Below are 20,458 nucleotides of genomic sequence, written 5' to 3'. Positions count from 1 at the left end.
ATGAAAAAATAAGACTTTTTTTTCTAATATGTTTTTTCTATTTTCTGCAATGTAGGATCCCCCCTTACCTCCCAAACTTCCTGACCCCCCCCCCAACAGCTCTCTAAACCTCCCCCCTCTACCTATTAGCCACCATCTTAGATACTGGCACCTGTCTGCCAGTACCCAGTTTTCTATAATTTGTATTTATTTTGTATTAAAAAAACAAAAACATTTTTTTCTGTAGTGTAGCTGCCCCCCTCATTACCCTCCCCCCTCCCCCTCCCAGATTGCTTTCCCACCCTCTAATACCCTTTCCTAAGCGGAGCCCCTTCTCCCTCCTTACCACTCACTGTAGCTGTCCTGACCACTGTAAACATTTTATTTTGTAGCGTAGCGTTCCCATCCGCTCCCGCCCCCCTCTAGCGATGGGCCACTCACCCGCCTCCCTCCTAACCCTCCCACACCACCAACGATCGGCACAACCTATGTCCGATGCAGAGAGGGCCACAGAGTGGCCCTCTCTGCATCGGTAACTCTGCCGTCTATTTCTGCACTGCCCCACTTATGAAGTATGCAGAAATAGCGCGATCTTGCTACTTTTAGCTAGATCGCGACAGAGAGGCCCAGGATAGCAGCGTCATACAGGGTACGACGCCGGTCCTTAAAGGCATAACGACCAGCGTCGTACAGGGTATGGTGCTGTTCGTTAAGGGGTTAAAGTCAAAGACAATTTATCTCCACCACCTCAGAGGTGGCCGAAAGGGTAATAAGCAGCAGTCATAAAACATTGCAATAAGCAGGCTGGCATGACCAGCGAAGGAGCATCTGCTGTATATGAAAAAGCATTGAATTTTTCTATGAACAATTTATATAAAGTTGATATACATTTAAACTAGTGGCAAAAGGATGTTTTTGTGCACCTGACCCTGCAGTATACTGTCTGATAGAGAAAATTTGCATAGCTCTATTACACTGGTTTTCAAGCCTGTCCTCAGGCCTCGCTAACAGGCCACATTTTGAGGATATCTGAACTAGAGCACAGGTGAAATAATCAGCTGATTAGTAAACATGGTACCTGCTCTCATCCAAGGTAATATGTACATATATTAATTAAAAAATACTTTATTGCTAAAAAATGCTAACGATCATCTGAGGATTCAGCGAGTTGTAATCTTTTGTTACGCTTACGCTTTGAAAGGAGTATTTTATGCTTTTACCATACCTCATAAAACATTTAAGTTTTTAAATGTAAGTGTGATTTTATCCATGTTCAACTATTTATATGGATTAAAATATATTACAATATAAGCATATTCTTTCTCCTGTCTTCTGAGCCACCTTTTAAGGGAGAGACTGAATGCGAGCCAGACGTAACCAGGCGGTTACAGGGAGGGAGGTTTCTGTTACCTGTCCAGTACGGAGATACTAGGTGGAGGACAACACTTATACGCATCACTTGCATAATAATGTGTGTGTATATACATGTGTTTTTATGAGTATAGATGTGTGTACATGTGTATTTATGTGTTGAATCTTGATATGTGTGTAAATATATATATATATATAAATATATATATTTGAAGGTAAAAAGATTCCTAAGCAATTCCTATCCAGCACTAACCAATCCCTGTAAATTAATGGATATACTCCCTGAGCAGTGACAGGTCCCCCTCTAGCTAGATAAAAATAATAATAAATCGATGCTAAATAGCGTCCAAAGACTACACGAAAATTAGCAAACAGCTTAAGCAAAATATACAGTGTTTATTGGAGTTCACAAAATGCCATAAATTGACAATATTATTGGAAAAACTCTAAACTCCTAACATAGTGTGCTATGATCATGCAATCCCCGCTAAAATAATACATGCAAATGAAACCAAAAAATTGCAAAATATACAACAAATTCCCTAATTAATTAAATAAACGCCTGTTCTGGCACAGGACATAGATCAAATTTCAGTTCTATGATGGAGGAGAAATATCCAATACAGAAATGTTCCATATACTTAGGTGAAGTAAATAGTTGGAGTGAGCCTAGGTGTTGAAAGGATAGCTCAATAATAGACCCTTTGATCATAGAACTGAAATTTGATCTATGTCGTGTGCCAGAACAGGCGTTTATTTAATTATTTAGAGTTCATTTTGTGAACTCCAATAAACACTGTATTTTTTGCTTAAGCTGTTTGCTCCTTTTCGTGTAGTCTTTGGATGCTATTTAGCATCAGTTTATTATTATTATTATTATTATTATTATTATTATTATTATTATTATCTAGCTAGAGGGGGACCTGTCACTGCTCAGGGAGTATATCCATTAATTTACAGGGATTGGTTAGTGCTGGATAGGAATTGCTTAGGAATCTTTTTACCTTCAAATTAATTAATATCTTTTCCCCTTGCACCAGTGATCTGATATCTACTTTAAATTCAGATCACCGTTACCAGTCCTCTTACAGGCAATACTGGAAGTGCTGTATTAGGAAGTGCTGTATATTAGAAAGTGTGTATACACTTATATATACATATTGGTAAAATGGCACCAAAACATTTGTTTGAAGCAGGGTTGCCGCAAACCTTCGATTTGTAAAAAAAATGTAATATCAGTGAAGCACAATAAAGAGAAGTCCGATAAAACATGGTACATCTGTATTATATATTCTTTTTCTTTCGTGATGAGTTTAATTTGAGCATTTCCATAATTTGTAAATAACAAACATCATTTTTTCAATGCATACATATATATATATATATATATATATATATATATATAAGATAGATTTATATATGTATATACTATAATTATAGAGCTATATATGTATATACTATAATTATAAATGTAAATAATAGTCAAAATCCAGTATGTACATCATAGGCTCTAAAAATCGTAAACAAACAAGACAGTATTACATTGCCCTTTTTAAGGTGATATTATTAGTATCTTTATGCAGATATGTAATCTATATATATATATATATATATATATATATATATATATATATATATATATATATATACATACTGTATATATATATATATATATATATATATATATCTCAAGAGGCACACACGTTAAGACTTTCCGTACTGGAATTATTTCATTCATTATGTCTTCTACTGGCAAACCAAGTTGAGCAATAGAAGGATAATTATTTCCCTTTTAAGCTTTGATAATACAATTGATTTTTAAACACTTTATTTCTATTAAGTATTATTTCCCTGTGCAATATAATCGCTTTTTTTTGTGTAGTCTCTATGCAATATAATTCCATTGCGTTAAAACCCTTATTTTACCCTATAATGTTCTGTGCAATAACGCAAACTTTACCATATTTTTCCTTTTTTCGCACCCCTTGTATTTGAGCTAAAAATATTGTGGTATATATTTTGCAAGTGTCTGCTCTCTTACCATATCCCAAAACTACATTATTCAGTTGTATGTGCCACTAGGAACTAAATCCAATGTTCAGAGATATTTGTACTTCCTTCATACCATATGTGCTTAGAACGTACCCAAATTGTACTAATGTTCTTCTTGCCGAGCGTGGGAGCAGTTAGAAGCGTGTCAGGCCTGTCGATTAGATAAAAGGCAAGGTGAATATAAGTGAATTCCGCCCACGCAGTGAAAAGGTTATATACTTGTATGAAAACAAGTAAAAATCAGCTACTGTTGTACAGCAGCACATCTTAATAACCACATTATTATTTTTATTATTCAAATTATCATTACACATTAACATTCTGCATTACTTTTCTCATTTGCATGGGGATAATTATCCTTATTAGATTTCAGCAAAATCCTTGCAATTATGGTTTCTTATTTCTTGGATTTTCATTGTCCTCCCAGTTCTCTCTCTTCATGGGGCTACTTTCAAGTATATTTATATGTATAAGGTTCATTGGATTTTAATATCAAGCAGTGATTCTTACAGAGAGGCATATTAGGGTTTTAGAAACGCTTGAGATATTGATATATTGTTCAAAATATGTTTACTTGCATGCAAAAGATCTCTGCATTTTCTGGTAATGTATAGAGCTCAGCATTAAAAAAATAACCCTTTCACCTCTGAGACTTTTTCATCTGTTGCTGATATTTCTGCATATTCTATTTATAACATTATTTTTTCATCTTTTACATTAATTTGCCTGCACAACTCATGGGTGTAGGGAGCGGTTAATGCACTTAGGTAATTTCCAATATATTTTTATACAGATACAATTTAAATTGACCATATTAAAAATCTCATATTCCATTTTCTTCATTGTGATAATGCATATATAATCACATGTTCAAGTGTTATATTGTGTAAGCATAAAATGTATCAAATAAATTAACTCCTATATTCAGGTGTGCATACACACATCTAATATGCTATAATTAGTCTTATTAACTACTTTTGCTTTGACCACATATAGCTGTTTATTCTGACATTTTCGTCCTTTAACTAATAATATCTGTTTTGATATTTCACTTTAGCCGTTTAAATGGACAGTCTACACCAGAATTTTTATTGTTTAAAAAGATAGATAATTAGTGATGTCGCGGACATAAAAATTTGAGTTCGCGAATGGCAAACTCGAACTACCGCAAATGTTCACGAATGGGCGAACCGGGCAAACTGCCATAGACTTCAATAGGCAGGCGAATTTTAAAACCCACAGGGACTCTTTCTGGCTACAATAGTGATGGAAAAGTTGTTTCAAGGGGACTAACACCTGGACTGTGGCATGCCGGAGGGGGATCCATGGCAAAACTCCCATGGAAAATTACATAGTTGATGCAGAGTCTGGTTTTAATCCATAAAGGGCATAAATCACCTAACATTATAAAATATGGGGAAAAAATGGAAAAAAACACACTTTTTCTAACTTTGACCCCCAAAATCTGTTACACATCTACAACCACCAAAAAACAACCATGCTAAATAGTTTCTAAATTTTGTCCTGAGTTTAGAAATACCCAATGTTAACATGTTCTTTGCTTTTTTTGCAAGTTATAGGGAAATAAATACAAGAAGCACTTTGCTATTTCAAAACCACTTTTTTTCAAAATGAGCGCTAGTTACATTGGAACCCTGATATCTGTCAGGAATACCTGAATATCCCTTGACATGTATATATATTTTTTTTTAGAAGACATCCCAAAGTATTGATCTAGGCCCATTTTGGTATATTTCATGCCACCATTTCACCGCCAAATGCGATCAAATAAAAAAAAATTGTTCACTTTTTCACAAACTTTAGGTTTCTCACAGATATTATTTACAAACAACTTATACAATTATGGCATAAATGGTTGTAAATGCTTCTCTGGGATCCCCTTTGTTCAGAAATAGCAGACTTATATGGCTTTGGCGTTGCATTTTGGTAATTAGAAGGCTGCTAAATGCCACTGCGCACCACACGTGTTTTATGCCCAGCAGTGAAGGGGTTAATTAGGGAGCATGTAGGGAGCTTGTAGAGTTAATTTTAGCTTAAGTGTAGTGTAGTAGACAACCAAAAGTATTGATCTAGGCCCATTTTGGTATATTTAATGCCACCATTTCACCGCCAAATGCGATCAAATTTTAAAAAAACTTAAATTTTTTCGCAATTTTAGGTTTCTCACTGAAATTATTTACAAACAACGTATGCAATTATGGCATAAATGGTTGTAAATGCTTCTCTGGGATCCCCTTTGTTCAGAAATAGCAGACATATATGACTTTGGCGTTGCTTTCTGGTAATTAGAAGGCCGCTAAATGCTGCTGCGCATCACACGTGTATTATGGCTAGCAGTGAAGGGGTTAATTAGGTAGTTTGTAGGGAGCTTGCAGGGTTACTTTTAGCTTTAGTGTAGAGATCAGCCTCCCACCTGACACATCAAACCCCCTGATCCCTCCCAAACAGCTCCCTTCCCTCCCCCACCCCACAATTGTCCCCGCCATCTTAAGTACTGGCAGAAAGTCTGCCAGTACTAAAATAAAAGGTTTTTAATTTTTTTTTATTTTTTTAGCATATTTACATATGCTGTGGTGTAGCATCCCCCCTTGGCCCCCAACCTCCCTGATCCCCCCAAAACAGCTCTCTAACCCTCCCCATCTGCCTTATTGGCGGCCATCTTGGGTACTGGCAGCTGTCTGCTATTATTTCACAGTCAAAAAAGTGTTGTTTTTTTAAAATGTACACTACTGTTACACCAGATATGAGTGGTGGCACTGGGCAAGTGGGCACAGTATACGCTGTGAGTCTGACACACACGCTGGCAGGCAGGCAACTGCAATTAGATTACACAGGAAAAAAAAAAAAAGCAGACTGATGTTCTAGCCCTAAAAAGGGCTTTTTGGGGTGCTGTCCTTACAGCAGAGATCAGATGAGTCATTCAGGACTGTAGTGGACACTGAATACACTAGCCTAGCTACCGATTTCCCTATTAAATCAGCAGCAGATACACTGTCCCTCCTCTCACTAAGAATGCAGCTTCCGAATGAATCTAAAATGAATGCTGTCCAGGAGGTGGGAGGGTCTGGGAGGGAGGGTCTGCTGTTGATTGGCTGGAATGTGCCTGCTGACTGTGAGGTACAGGGTCAAAGTTTACTCAATGATGTCGAATAGGGGGCGGATCGCATATGTTCGCCCGCCGCGGTGAACGCGAACATGCTATGTTCGCCGGGAACTATTCGCCACAAACTATTCGCAACATCACTATAGATAATCCCTTTATTACCCATTCCCCAGTTTTGCATAACCAATACGTTTATATTAATATACTTTTTACCTCTGTGATTACCTTGTATCTAAGCCTCTGCAGACTGCCACCTTATCTCAGTGCTTTTGATAGAAATGCAGTTTAGCCAACCAGTGCAGACTCCTAAATAACTCCACGGGAGTGAGCACAATGCTATCTGTATGTGATACATGAACTAGTACTGTCTAACTGTGAAAAACTTTCAAAATGGTCTGAGCTAGGAGGCAGTTTTCAACGGTTTAGAAATCAGTTTGAGCCTACCTAGGTTTAGCTTTTCAAAAATACCACCAAGGGAACAAATCAAATTTGATGATAAAAGTAAATTGGAAAGTTGTTTACAATTACATGCCCTATCTTAATCATGAAAGTTTAATTTTGACTAGACTGTCCCTTAAAGATCCATAACATAACTGAATTATCATAATTGTAGTATTATTGCTATAAATATCCACAAATGTTCCCATGTTATTGACATAATATCCCAGCAAATATCAGTGGGTTTTAACCTTGGCAGATGGACAAACAGTGAAGATTTTATGTTTTTATACATTATGAGTATTTGCTCATTATTGCTTAGACCCGAAGGAAAATATGCAGACTGTTTCATATTAGCTCACTAACAGAAAGTGAAATTAATATTTACCTGTCACTAATTAATATTAACCTTACATTATTATTGGGAAGGGAATTGCCCTTTCTTTGTTTAAATAAGAAAAATAGTATATTTTTGTTAGACACGTGCAAGGGCAAAATTTAGATTATTTAGTGTCCCGTGCTGTTCAGCATTTATCTTGTTTAAAACTAAACAAATACCGACCATTTGCGTTACATTTACATTTGTTTTTGTTAAATAAATGTAAATGTTCCAAAGTGAAAAAGTTCACGTGTACCTTTAGCGAGCTGGAGAGTAACCCACTCCTCTTCTTCACAGAGCACTGGCCGCACTAATAGGAGGCTTAGTGAAGTGACTCCCAGGGCCTGCACTAAAAAAACCTTTTCATTTTCTAGAAGCCCCTGTGCTAGGCCTCATATTAGCATGGTCGGGGCACTGTGATGAAGAGAAGCAGATTGGCGTGGCTCTCAAGCTCTCTTAGGTAAGTATTTTAACTATTTAAAGGAAACAAATTAATGCTGACAACTTTGTCCTTATTACTTAATATCCTTTAAATGTCATGCTGCATTCTTTTGGATATTAGTTTCCTGAAAATAAGAAGATTATCTGTGTTTCATTAAAGGGACACTGAACCCACATTTTTTTTTTTTTCTTTCGTGATTCAGATAGAGCATGCAATTTTAAGCAACTTTCTAATTTACTTCTATTATCAATTTTTCTTCGTTCTCTTGATATTTTTATTTGAAAAAGAAGGCATCTAAGCTTTTTTTTTTTTTTTTTTTTTTTTTTTTCATTTTTCAAAAAGTAAGCCCTTACAGAATTTAGAAAGCTTTCTTCTTTTACCTTTATGTCATTTTTTTTTTTTGAACTTCAGTTTTTATTGAGATTTTTGGCAGATACAATATATATAATTTTCGTCCATTCACTACAACAAAAAATATACATAATACTTGTGTATATACGTACACTGAAATAGGAAACGTACATAACAGTTAAGAGTAAATATGGTAAATATCTAAGTATACAGTATGTTTGAGAATATATTATGACGACAATAAATGCGAGAAGTATTTTCTTGGAACATTAATGTCTGAACAAGCAACTGTAGAAGAAATAATAAATAAATTGTCAAATACATGCCTAGCAGACATATCCTTTCATATGACGATCTAATATTGTGTGCTAAGATGTAGTAAAATATTTTCCATTATAAGATTTCTAATCCCATATCTATTGCTCGTCTTAGGTCTCCACAATTAAATAAGTAAATGGACGTAATATAATGAAATCTCGTTTTTGATAGGGTTAACATTTAGCAAGTAGTAGTTTGTGAAGCATTAAGGGTAATCAGCAGCCAAAAGCTGCTCTAATATAGGGGTGGGAAGGGGGGGGAGGGGCGTGTCCGGGAAGTTTAATGATAGTGACATATTATTATTATGAGGCTCATAAAGAAATAGGTCTCTTTTTGGGGTTATTATAGGACTAGTGATGTGTATAGGAAGAGGGCTAGCTGATATTTGGTAAATTCACTGATAGTGACCTTAGGGTTATAGAAGCTATCCAATACCAACATCAATTATCTAATATATGAGGGATGTGACAGAATCAATCTTATGACCTTTAACCAGGATTGTCCAGCTACTCTGCACATCAGATGATAGAAATGTCATATATTCTTGAACCAGCAATAAGTAATGAAAAACATGATGACAGAGCTATGAGTTAAATAGAGCAAGAGCTGTGCAAATAAATAAAACTATAGTTAACTATCAAGTTTACAATAGGTTTTTAATACCTTCCAGGCAATAATGTGAGCGGTTAGCTAATATTGTTAGCTATAGACAAAGTAAGAATACTATTAAATATATATACATATATATAACAGGCCTATACAAGAACAGTAATCAACCTAAGTCAGTTTTCTGTTTAGCATCTAGCATATGGTAATGTATAATAGGATAGGTTAAGAGGGCTGTAAAATAAGGAGGAGATTTTTTATATCCGTAGAGCATATAAAGCCTAATCTCTTGTAAGCGCCTATATTAAGGGTAAGGACATATATCTCCTATGTAGGCTCCATGGATCTGGTTAATATAAAGTATAGCTTAACTCAGAGTCTGGTGTTTCAGTAGTTGGCTGAGGACAGTGGACTTCTGTATGTGCCCCCCTCCTGGGGAGGTGCCACCTATAGGCAATGTGGGTAAGGGGAGTAGCATATGACCCGCAGGCAATGAGGACCGGCGGGAAAGGGAGGAGAGGGGCTTAACAATAGAAGTAGGTGGTTTGTCCTGGAAATCACTCGTAGAGTGTTCAATGCTCATAATATATCCATCTAATCTTGCGTATTTAATATATGTCAGTATACCAGAAAATTAAAGCTTGTAGGGCACAGTGTATTGCACATTATGTCTATGTTTACTAGTAAGTCTGTAGCAGAGTGCTTTTAAGGTTAAATTATATAATGTAAATGCTCCAAATAGTTGTATATACATTAGCGAGTGTGCATCAAGCCATAAATCTAGAAGGTACAATAAATTTATATAGATTATAACAGACTGTAGGACTGCAATAAGGTAAATTAGGTGCCTCTTAACTGAAATCAGGAGAATGTAACTTAGGATGATATGGTCACATAATAAATGAGTCAGGTTCTGTCAGAAAACAAGCAATAAACAAGCAATAAAACAGAGAGAGCAAGAGGAACAAACCAATAATATCACAACAGAGCATGCATGTAACAGAACTGCCCTCAATAAACAATGAGTGCTATGTGTACTGAGAGATAAATCAAATTTGCAGTATAAGGGGTAGTCTCATAGTAGTAATAATTAAAACTAAGCTAGGAACTAAATGAAAAGGGACAGTCCTCAATCAACAGTGATAGTTGCACTGCTGATATGGACTCTCAGTAACAACGTGTGAGAGACGTTACCCAATTCCAATTTTCTGAGGCTTAATGGAGGCCTGTGGGGAGTCCAGATCAGAGCATATGCCTTCCCGGTCCACGTACAGAAGAACCACTGAGGGGAGCAACTCTATTCCAAAACCAGTGATGTAGAGGTAACTAATGGAGATAGTAATGTCTCCAATGGGCTGCAATTGCGTTGTGAATGGGGGTATACTGGCTAGTTGCGGGAACCGCTGAGCGGCCGGTCCGTGCGTGTTCAAAACAGCTTTAACACCAATGAGCAGTGCCTTCTTTGCAGGCGGAGATATACTGGCCGATCGTGGTATCGTTTGAGCAGCCGGGCTGTACTTTTCCATAGCAGTCAGAGCAGGGCCATCGCACAGTCTGGCATTTTGCATAATCTCACTAGCGATCTGCGGTCCAGTTAGGGATTCAGTTGATGAGTCAGAAGCTTGGGGTACAGTATCGTGGGATGCACTCTGTGAGATAGTTCCATCACTACTTCCCCATAGTCTTCCAGCATCTGTGGCGTTCTCTGAGAGTAGCGACTGGTGTAGGCTGTCAAAGTGTGCTTGCATTTTGCAACCCAGATCCGCTAACAGACCCCTGATGGCATGTTCTAAAGCCTGGGAATCCATGCTGAGATCAGACCCTCAATAAGTGGTCGGTTAATTGAGTATATAATATAGAAGTAGAAGGCGGTTGTGTGGGGAAGTAGTGTTAGACAATCCCTGTGTTATCCGGGTGACCTGGGAGGGAGTGGATATTAGGAGACTTGCTGTAGGCCACTGCCTAATTGTTGCATGGTCTGTATTGGGCCTCCAGCTGAGGTGATCGATACAAAAGTAGTGTCCTTAGGTGCGGTGACTTCACCCAGCTCCTGGTCTAAAGTTAATTTCTGTCGATGGCATCTGTATTCACAGATAATCCGCCAATTAGTCAGATCAGAGCTGGAGCTCTCTCTTTTGCTTCCAACATGGACACCATCCAGACACGCCCCCCCCCCTAAGCTTTTTCTTTATTCCGAACTCTGGACAGCACTTTTTCATTGGTGGATGAATTTATCCACCAATCAGCAAGGACAACCCAGGTTGTTCACCAAAAATAGGCCGGCATCTAAACATACATTCTTGCATTTCAAATTAAGATACCAAGAGTATGAAGAAAATTTGATAATAGGAGTAAATTAGAAAGTTGCTTAAAATGTCATGCTCTATCTGAATCCAGAAAAAAAAATTGGGGTTCAGTGTCCCTTTAATGAATGTGCATTTGTAACTAAACAAACATATTTTTAAGTATTTATGACTCTTAAAGTTCAAAATAAATTTGTCAGTTTACTTCAAACTGCAATCACTACAAACCCTGAAATTACACAGTGAATTTCTTCTCTTCTTTCGCATTTGGCAATATGAAGATAGCCAAAACTGTGGCACAAATGTTAATGAAACATGGCATGAAGACAGACTTCATGGGATAGGCTTTTCCTAGAATAATTTGGTTCCATACAACCATAGATATAAACCATCAAATCTGGTTTACACAATGTTATGGGATTATGAAAGTTTTTTTTTTTTTTTTAAAACAGCAACATTTTATTATTCTCACATGGGCAGAATAGTTTTTCAATAGCACATCCTTATAACTATCTTACGGCTAGATTACGAGTTTTGCGTTATGGGTGAAAAAGCAGCGTTAAGGCTCTTTTTCACTACCGCTGGTATTACGAGTCTTGCAGGTTTAGCTGCACCGCACACTTTTTTGGCCGTAACGCAACGTAATTACCGCAGCTTTCAAAAAGTCCTTTTTTCAATGGGACTTCCATAGCGCCGGTATTACGAGTCTGCCTGGGAGGCCAAAAAGTGAGCGGCCAATACCGTCAAGATCCAAACCATAAACTGAAAGTCAGTAGTAATGGGTTTTACGCTACAAAGCTGTAACATAAAACTCATAACTAAAGTGCTAAAAAGTACACTAACACCCATAAACTACCTATTAACCCCTAAACCGAGGCCCTCCTGCATCGCAAACACTAAAATAAAAATATTAACCCCTAATCTGCCACTCCGGACATCGCCGCCACTATAATAAACATATTAACCCCTAAACCGCCGCACTACCGCATCACAAACACTAGTTAAATATTATTAACCCCTAATCTGCTGCCCCTAACATCGCCATCACCTACCTACATTTATTAACCCCTAATCTGCCGCCCACAATGTCGCCGCCACTATACTAAATTTATTAACCCCTAAACCTAAGTCTAACCCTAACCCTATCACCCCCTAACTTAAATATAATTAAAATAATTCTAAAAAAAACCTACTATTAATAACTAAATAATTCATATTTAAAACTAAATACTTACCTGTAAAATAAACTCTAAGCTAGCTACAATATAACTAATAGTTACATTGTAGCTAGCTCAGGTTTTATTTTTATTTCACAGGTAAGTTTGTATTTATTTTAACTAGGTAGATAGTTACTAAATAGTTATTAACTATTTACTAACTACCTAGCTAAAATAAATACAAATTTATCTGTAAAATAAAACCTAACCTGTCTTACACTAACACCTAACCTTACACTACAATTAAATAAATTACATAAATTAAATACAATTACCTAAATTACAAAAACAAACAAACACTAAATTACACAAAATAAAAAAAGAAATTATCAGATATTTAAACTAATTACACCTTATCTTATAGCCCTATAAAAATAAAAAAGCCCCCCCTCCAAAAAAAAAAAAAAACCTAGCCTAAACTAAACTACCATTAGCCCTTAAAAGGGCCTTTTGCAGGGCATTGTCCCAAAGAAATCAACTCTTTTATCTGTAAAAAAAAAAATACAAACAACCCCCCAACAGTAAAACCCACCACCCACACAACCAATCCCCCTGTCATGTTCTGTCTCAGGATATTTTGTGAGAGCCTCATTGTCTGGAACATTTGCTTTAAATGAAGATTAGTAGAAGCCATATAGATTGAAAAGATATCAGATTTATTTAAATAACAAAATACTTTGATTAAGCAAATACTTGCAGGTTATTTTTTAATATATACTATTCAGGTATGTTATATCCACATACGCCAGGAGTGGAAAGGAACAAACAAGTAAGCACAGATGCAGATTCAAAAAGAAAGTCTTTCTCCTGGTAATAACTGAAGTGCAGGATTTTTCACAAGGCAGGAATCAAACTTGTAAACAGGTTTAAAGGTAAAGTCTTTGTCCTGGTAATAACTGAAGTGCAGGATTTGCACAAAGCAGGAAACAACCTTGTAAACAGGTTTAAAGGTAAAGTCTTTCTCCTGGTAATAACTGAAGTGCAGGAATTGCACAAGGCAGGAATCAAACGTGCAAACAGGTAGCAGGTTTAAAGGTAAAGTCTTTGTCCTGGTAATAACTGAAGTGCAGGATTTGCACAAAGCAGGAAACAACCTTGTAAACAGGTTAAAAGGTAAAGTCATTGTCCTGGTAATAACTGAAGTGCAGGATTTGCACAAAGCAGGAAACAACCTTGTAAACAGGTTTAAAGGTAAAGTCTTTGTCCTGGTAATAACTGAAGTGCAGGATTTGCACAAAGCAGAAAACAAATTTGTAAACAAGTGCAAAGGTGAAGTCTTCCTCCAAATATGTACATAAGTACAGGAAACAGGGTTTGGCTTGTGACAAAACAGAAACAAATGTCAAGACAATATGCAGCCTAACAGCCAGCCTTAAATAGGGAGGTTTTGTACATGAACAATCTGTTAAGATAAAATAACAAGAAAGAGGCGCCAATGGTGCAGATCAAAAGGTATTTCAAAATATCAAACTTATGTGAACACTAGGTACTCACAATAGGAGGAGGCACTCAGTTGTGCCGGTAGACGCAGGCTGGGTTTTAACAGCAATCCAGCTGGCTGTGAAAGACAGCAAAAGGTGGCAGCTCTCTATCAGCATCCGATGGAAGAAGATCTAAAAATGTAAGCAAGGATAGAGGCGCCTATGGTGCAGGTAAATGGTGGTACAATGAGTGCTAATAGCCCACTCTAACACAATGTACTCACATTTGTTGAAGGCACTCACTTGTGCCTATAGAGGCAGCCTGCCTCTATAGGCACAAGTGAGTGCCTTCAACAAATGTGAGTACATTGTGTTAGAGTGGGCTATTAGCACTCATTGTACCACCATTTACCTGCACCATAGGCGCCTCTATCCTTGCTTACATTTTTAGGTTTTGTACATGATTGAGTAAATCCAAAATTGAGAGCACCTGTGTTTTGCACAGGTGTAATTACAATTAAGACAAGTACTCATTTCACAAATCTTTTAAGTTGCATGCTATTGCACTAGAAACTGCTAAACTGCTAGAAGTGGCTGTGGCTCAACATACAAGCAAACAGAGTAGTAAACATAGAGCCACAGGTTCAAATCCCTGCACAGCCCTTTCGAGCAGAATGCCTCCCAGACCTTTCATTTTTCTTTTTAGTCTGGAGGCTTGGTTCATGACAGACGCCCCCTCCAAAGAGAGCACTCCAGGCGCTCAAAGCCTGATCAAACATCTGAAGATAGGTTTTACGAACCAGTGTTCCATTTGCCCTAATACATTCAGATGAAGTTGATTCTTTCCTTGGAACAGCTACCTGAGTTTCGGGACCCATAAAAGATTCCACTGTAGGCATAACAAAAGTTGAAATACAAAGATCGGTTTGATTTGGAGGTTCCTGATTATGCCCAGCAGCTTGTAATGGACTGGCTGATGGGTAGAGTACCTTCGGGTAGGATATGACCTCTCCTTCAGAGTCAAGGAATTCATTATCTGTGTCATATATATCGAAATCAACCATCTCATCCAATTCTTTCTCAGTCAATGAGTAGCTGGGTGAAGGAGGTGCAGGGAGGTGTGGATCTTTAAATTTGGCAGAGTCTGATTCAGCTGGAAGGTTTGTCAAATTTTATGTCTGATGAGTGACTTTCGTTAGAAAGATCTCCAGCCAGGGCAGAGACAAGGTAATGTGCAGGATTTCCAGGAAGTATTTTTGCAGAGTTCCCCAATGTGGTTGATGCAGAAACAGACGCAGTGGCATGGGTAGTGGATGTAGTTGGAGTTGAACTCCCAATGACCATCTGTTTCAAATCAGGTACCATTTCTTGAAGCGTGTTAGAAACGGTTGCTTGTAGAATAGATGTATTGTCCATAGCTGGGTCCTCTCCAGGGGTATCATTCAGTTTGCTAGTGGAAGTATAATTTGTTCCCTTAGCATCAGAGTCCATTTTAAACTTGGCTGTATCTCGACTTGATCCTCTAGGGGGTCTTACTGGACACCCTGTGATGCGGTGACCAGTTCCCCCACAATAGAAACAGAGGTTAAGTTGTCTTCGCTGAGTCTTTTCCTCTTCTGTTAAGGGTTCTTTACAACCTTTTCTTGATCGGAAGGTAACTTCAGACAAGTTTTCCGTTGGGAGAGGTTATTTTTTAATATATACTATTCAGGTATGTTATGTCCACATAAGCCAGGAGTGGAAAGGAACAAACAAATAAGCACAGATGCAGATTCAAAAGGAAAGTCTTTCTCCTGGTAATAACTGAAGTGCAGGATTTGCACAAAGCAGGAAACAACCTTGTAAACAGGTAACAGGTTTCAAGGTAAAGTCTTTCTCCTGGTAATAACTTAAGTGCAGGAATTGCACAAGGCAGGAAATAAGCTTGTAAACAGATAGCAGGTTTAAAGGTAAAGCCTTTGTCCTGGTATTAACTGAAGTGCAGGATTTGCACAAAGCAGGAAACAAACTTGTAAACAGGTAGCAGGTTTAAAGGTAAAGTCTTTGTCCTGGTAATAACTGAAATGCAGGATTTGCACAAAGCAGGAAACAAACTTGTAAACAGGTGCAAAGGTGAAGTCTTCCTCCAAATATGTATATAAGTAGAGGAAACAGGTTCTGGCTTGTGACAAAACAGAAACAATGTCAAGACAATATGCAGCCTAACTGCCAGTCTTAAATAGGGAGGTTTTGTACAGGATTTAGTAAATCCAAAATTGAGAGCACCTGTGTTTTCCACAGGTGTAATTACAAGTAAGACAAGTACTCACTTCACAGATCTTTTAAGTTGCATGCTATTGCACTAGAAACTACTAAACTGCTAGAAGTGGCTATGGCTCAACATACAAGCAAACAGAGTAGTAAACACAGAGCTACAGGTTCAAATCCCTGCACAGCCCTTTCAAGCAGAATGCCTCCCAGACCTTTTTTAGTCTGGAGGCTTGGTTCATGACACCCCCAAATAAAATTCTAGCTAAAAAAAACCTAAGCTCCCCATTGCCCTGAAAAGGGCATTTGGATGGACATTGCCCTTAAAAGGGCATTTAGCTCTTTTTCAAGTGCCCAAACCCCTAATCTAAAAATAAAACCCACCCAATAAACCCTTAAAAAAGCCTAACACTAACCCCCGAAGATCCACTTACAGTTTTTGAAGACCCGACATCCATCCTCAACGAAGCGGCAGAAATCCAAGCGGCCGAAGTCTTCATCCAAGCCCGCAGAAGTCTTCATCCAGACGGCATCTTCTATCTTCATCCATCCGGCGCTGAGCAGCTCCATCTTCATGACATCCGGCGCGGAGCATCCTCTTCAATCGAAGGCTTCTTGAAGAATGAAGGTTCCTTTAAATGACATCATCCAAGATGGCGTCCCTTGAATTCCGATTGGCTGATAGAATCGGAATTCAATATATAATGTAGGTGTTAGCGATGTCGGGGGCGGCAGATTAGGGGTTAATAAGTGTAAGATTAGGGGTGTTTAGACTCGTTCATGTTAGGGTGTTAGGTGTAAACATAAATTTTGTTTCCCCATAGGAATCAATTGGGCTGTGTTACGGAGATTTACGTTGCTTTTTTGCAGGTGTTAGGCTTTTTTTCAGCCGGCTCTCCCCATTGATGTCTATGGGGAAATCGTGCACGAGCTGGTATGGAGCTCAATTTTGCTCTACGCTCACTTCTTGCCTGATAACGCCGTTTTTTTAAAACCTGTAATACCAGCGCTGTAGGGAAGTGAGCGGTGATAATAACTTGCAAGTTAGTACCGCACCCCTCATAACGCAAAACTCGTAATCTAGCCGTTATTATTTTCTATGTTTAATGTAATGACAACCCTAAATACCTTTGAAGTCTTATAGCAATTTTGATATTGTGATCTGAAATACCCAATAAAAGTTTAATACATCAAGGTAGAACATTTGTATTAAAGGTATTGTTAATACATAGATTATCTGATCTGGCCTGGTCAGACCAAGTAGCACCAGAGTTAACAGATTGAATCACCTTATAATATTAAAAACAAAAATCAAGTAGTCTTATATGTCCTCTAAAAGCAGATCTATTTACATTAGAGTTAATCTAGTTCATTTTTGTGCTTATAAAAACCTTACTTCAAGGGACATAAAACCCAAAAAATGTTGTTTCATGATTCAGATAGAGAATACAATTTTAAACAACTTTCAAATTTGCTTCTATTATCTAATTTGTTTCATTCTCTTGGTATCATTTGTTGAAAGCAATGCACTAATGGTTTCTAACTGAACACATAGGTGAGCCAAAGACAATCTGTAAATATATGCAGCCACCAATCAGCAGCTAGGACCTAGGTTCTTTGCTGCTCCTGAGCTTACGTAGATAAACCTTTAAGCAAAGAATAACGAGAGAAGGAAGCAAATTAAATAATAGAAGTAAATTGGAAAGTGATTTAAAATTGCATTCTCTATCTGAATCATGAAAGAAAATTTTTGGGTTTCATGTCCCTTTCTAATTAGCTAGTTTTGTGACAAGATTAAGCATATCTTGCTTCCTTTGTAAACAACCATTTTTCCCAGTTTATATGATGGATCATGTATATACTTCTTTATATTAAAAAAACAAAAAGGTAAAACTGCTAAAGAAAGTATCAATGATCAATGGCTATACAGCATTACATTGCTATGGTGAGGTTCATGTGTTCAAACTAGACGTGCATTAATTTAGCTACGAATGCACATTCGTTTACAAAACATGGATATTCATCTCGTTATAACATGACAAATGTCTGAATGAATGCAGGACAAAATAAAAAAAAACAAAGGAATAATGACGATTTCTGCAGTATTCATTTGTTTCTTTTAAATATTTAACATACTTACCTAATTGCGTTGGAGAGCCGCAATAACCTCCTCCTCTTCTTCACAGAGCCCTGTCCCTTTCCCCTATTCTAACACCCATCCTCACACACATATTCAGCTTCTCCATTAAACCTGGTAAATTTCCATCATACTTTAAACATGCTCTAATTACACCTATTCTTAAAAAAGTCACTCAATACAGCACACCCTTGCAACTATTGCCCAAGCCCTATTCTTTCCCTTGCGTCTAAACTTCTCCAGCAGATTGTTTATAAATGCTTAGCCCACTTTCTCTCATCTTCTCGACCCTTTTTTTATCTGACTTTGACCCCAACACTCTACTGAAACTGTTATCACCTAGGTGACAAATGACTGCTTACTGCCAAGTCTAAATGTGGCTGCTCAGTACTAATCCTTTTAGACCTCTCTGCAACTTTTTACATTGTTGACCATCCACTGCTGATCCAGACCCTTTAATCCTTGGGGATTGGTAACACAGCTCTATTGTAGCTCTCTTCTTACCTTTCTAACAATACCTTCCGTGTATCCTTCTCCTCTCCTCTTCCCCTCTCTGTTGCGGTACCTCAAGGCTCAGTTCTAGGTCTCCTTCTTTTCTCAGTCTACACATAATTCAGTTTCATCTTTATGCTGATGACACCCAAATCTACCCCTCTGCACCAGACTTTTCCTCTTCCCTACTGACTCGTGTCACTGGCTGCCTAGCTAATATCTCCTCCTGGATGAGTGAACCTCTCTTAAATATAACTCCTATTTCCTCCCTTTTAAAAATCTCCCCATTGACTTACTATGGACAAATCTGCCATCAACTCTAGCCTTCAGGCCCACTGCCTTGGGGTCACACATGACACAGAACATTATTTTGCTCCACACATTAAGTCCTTAGCCAACTCCTGCTGCTTCCACCGTAAAATTTGGTCACTTCCTCACTCACTAATATACTCATTCCCTCACGTACCATTTCCCACCTTGACTACTGCAATTCTGTCTTTCTCTATTTTTTGTAATAATTTTGTCTATATATGTCTTCTGCTTCTTGTACCCCGTAACTGTGTACTTAATGTTACAGCACTGCATAATATGTTAATGCTTTATAAACAATAATAATAATACATTAATTGGAGTTTAATAATTTTCATTGAGTACTGCAATATGCACGTCCACAATATTTTATTCTTGACAAAATTCTTAGGTTATTTTTATACGCTTGTTACAATTTTTTTTCTCTCAGAACCAGATGAAGAAAGTGCAATGCTACAATATATGTATTGTTCTTTACTAGCTAGTTGTGCTGATACTTTTTATTTTCTCAAAAACTACAAGGTAAGCACAAGGTAACGAAAACATATGTGCAGATATATTTATGATGTTTTCTATGTTGCCGGTGGTGTTTTTCATACATTTTTCATGTCCTTTGTTTGAAGTAGTATAACATTTCTTTTACACAAATACATCTGCACACTATTTATGTTTATACAATTTTAGACCAGAGTGCCTATTTCTGCTTTGCAAGCACAAATACATCCTTTTGCCAGTCAATCAGGGCACTACTATATATCAACAAGGCCTGGCTATTTGACAAACTAAAGTTACTACTTAGAATGTATTGCAATGGTAGAGAATGAAACTGTCAAGTGAGATGAAAGCTATGAATGTGTAAGAGAAGAATGGAGGAGACAGAATGCAAGGTGAATGAAAAAGAGAAGTATGGTAATTAAAGTGACATAATAGTCAAAAACAAATCTTCTCTATCTCCATGTGTATTTATTGTGGTAATAGCAAGGGATTACATGTATTGTGTTACTTTCCTCTATATGTTTAACCCTTTAGGAACAGCTAAATCCATAAAGCAAGCAGCTTCTAGATAAAACATAATGGGCCACATTACGAGTGGAGCGGTATTTAACGCTCCCACTCACGTGCTATCTCCGCTACAAGTAAGGTTTTGTGTGTAAAATGTTGTGGCTCAAGCACTAACCTGATGTGCGCAAAAAGTCAAATTGAGGATATCTCTCACAGGTTATGAAAAGTGGGAAAAATACCTAACACCCTACTCGCTCTCAAACCCGGCAT

Source organism: Bombina bombina, chromosome 6 (assembly GCF_027579735.1).
Source record: "Bombina bombina isolate aBomBom1 chromosome 6, aBomBom1.pri, whole genome shotgun sequence".
NCBI lineage: Eukaryota > Metazoa > Chordata > Amphibia > Anura > Bombinatoridae > Bombina > Bombina bombina.
Note: the sequence above shows the minus strand (reverse complement) of the source record.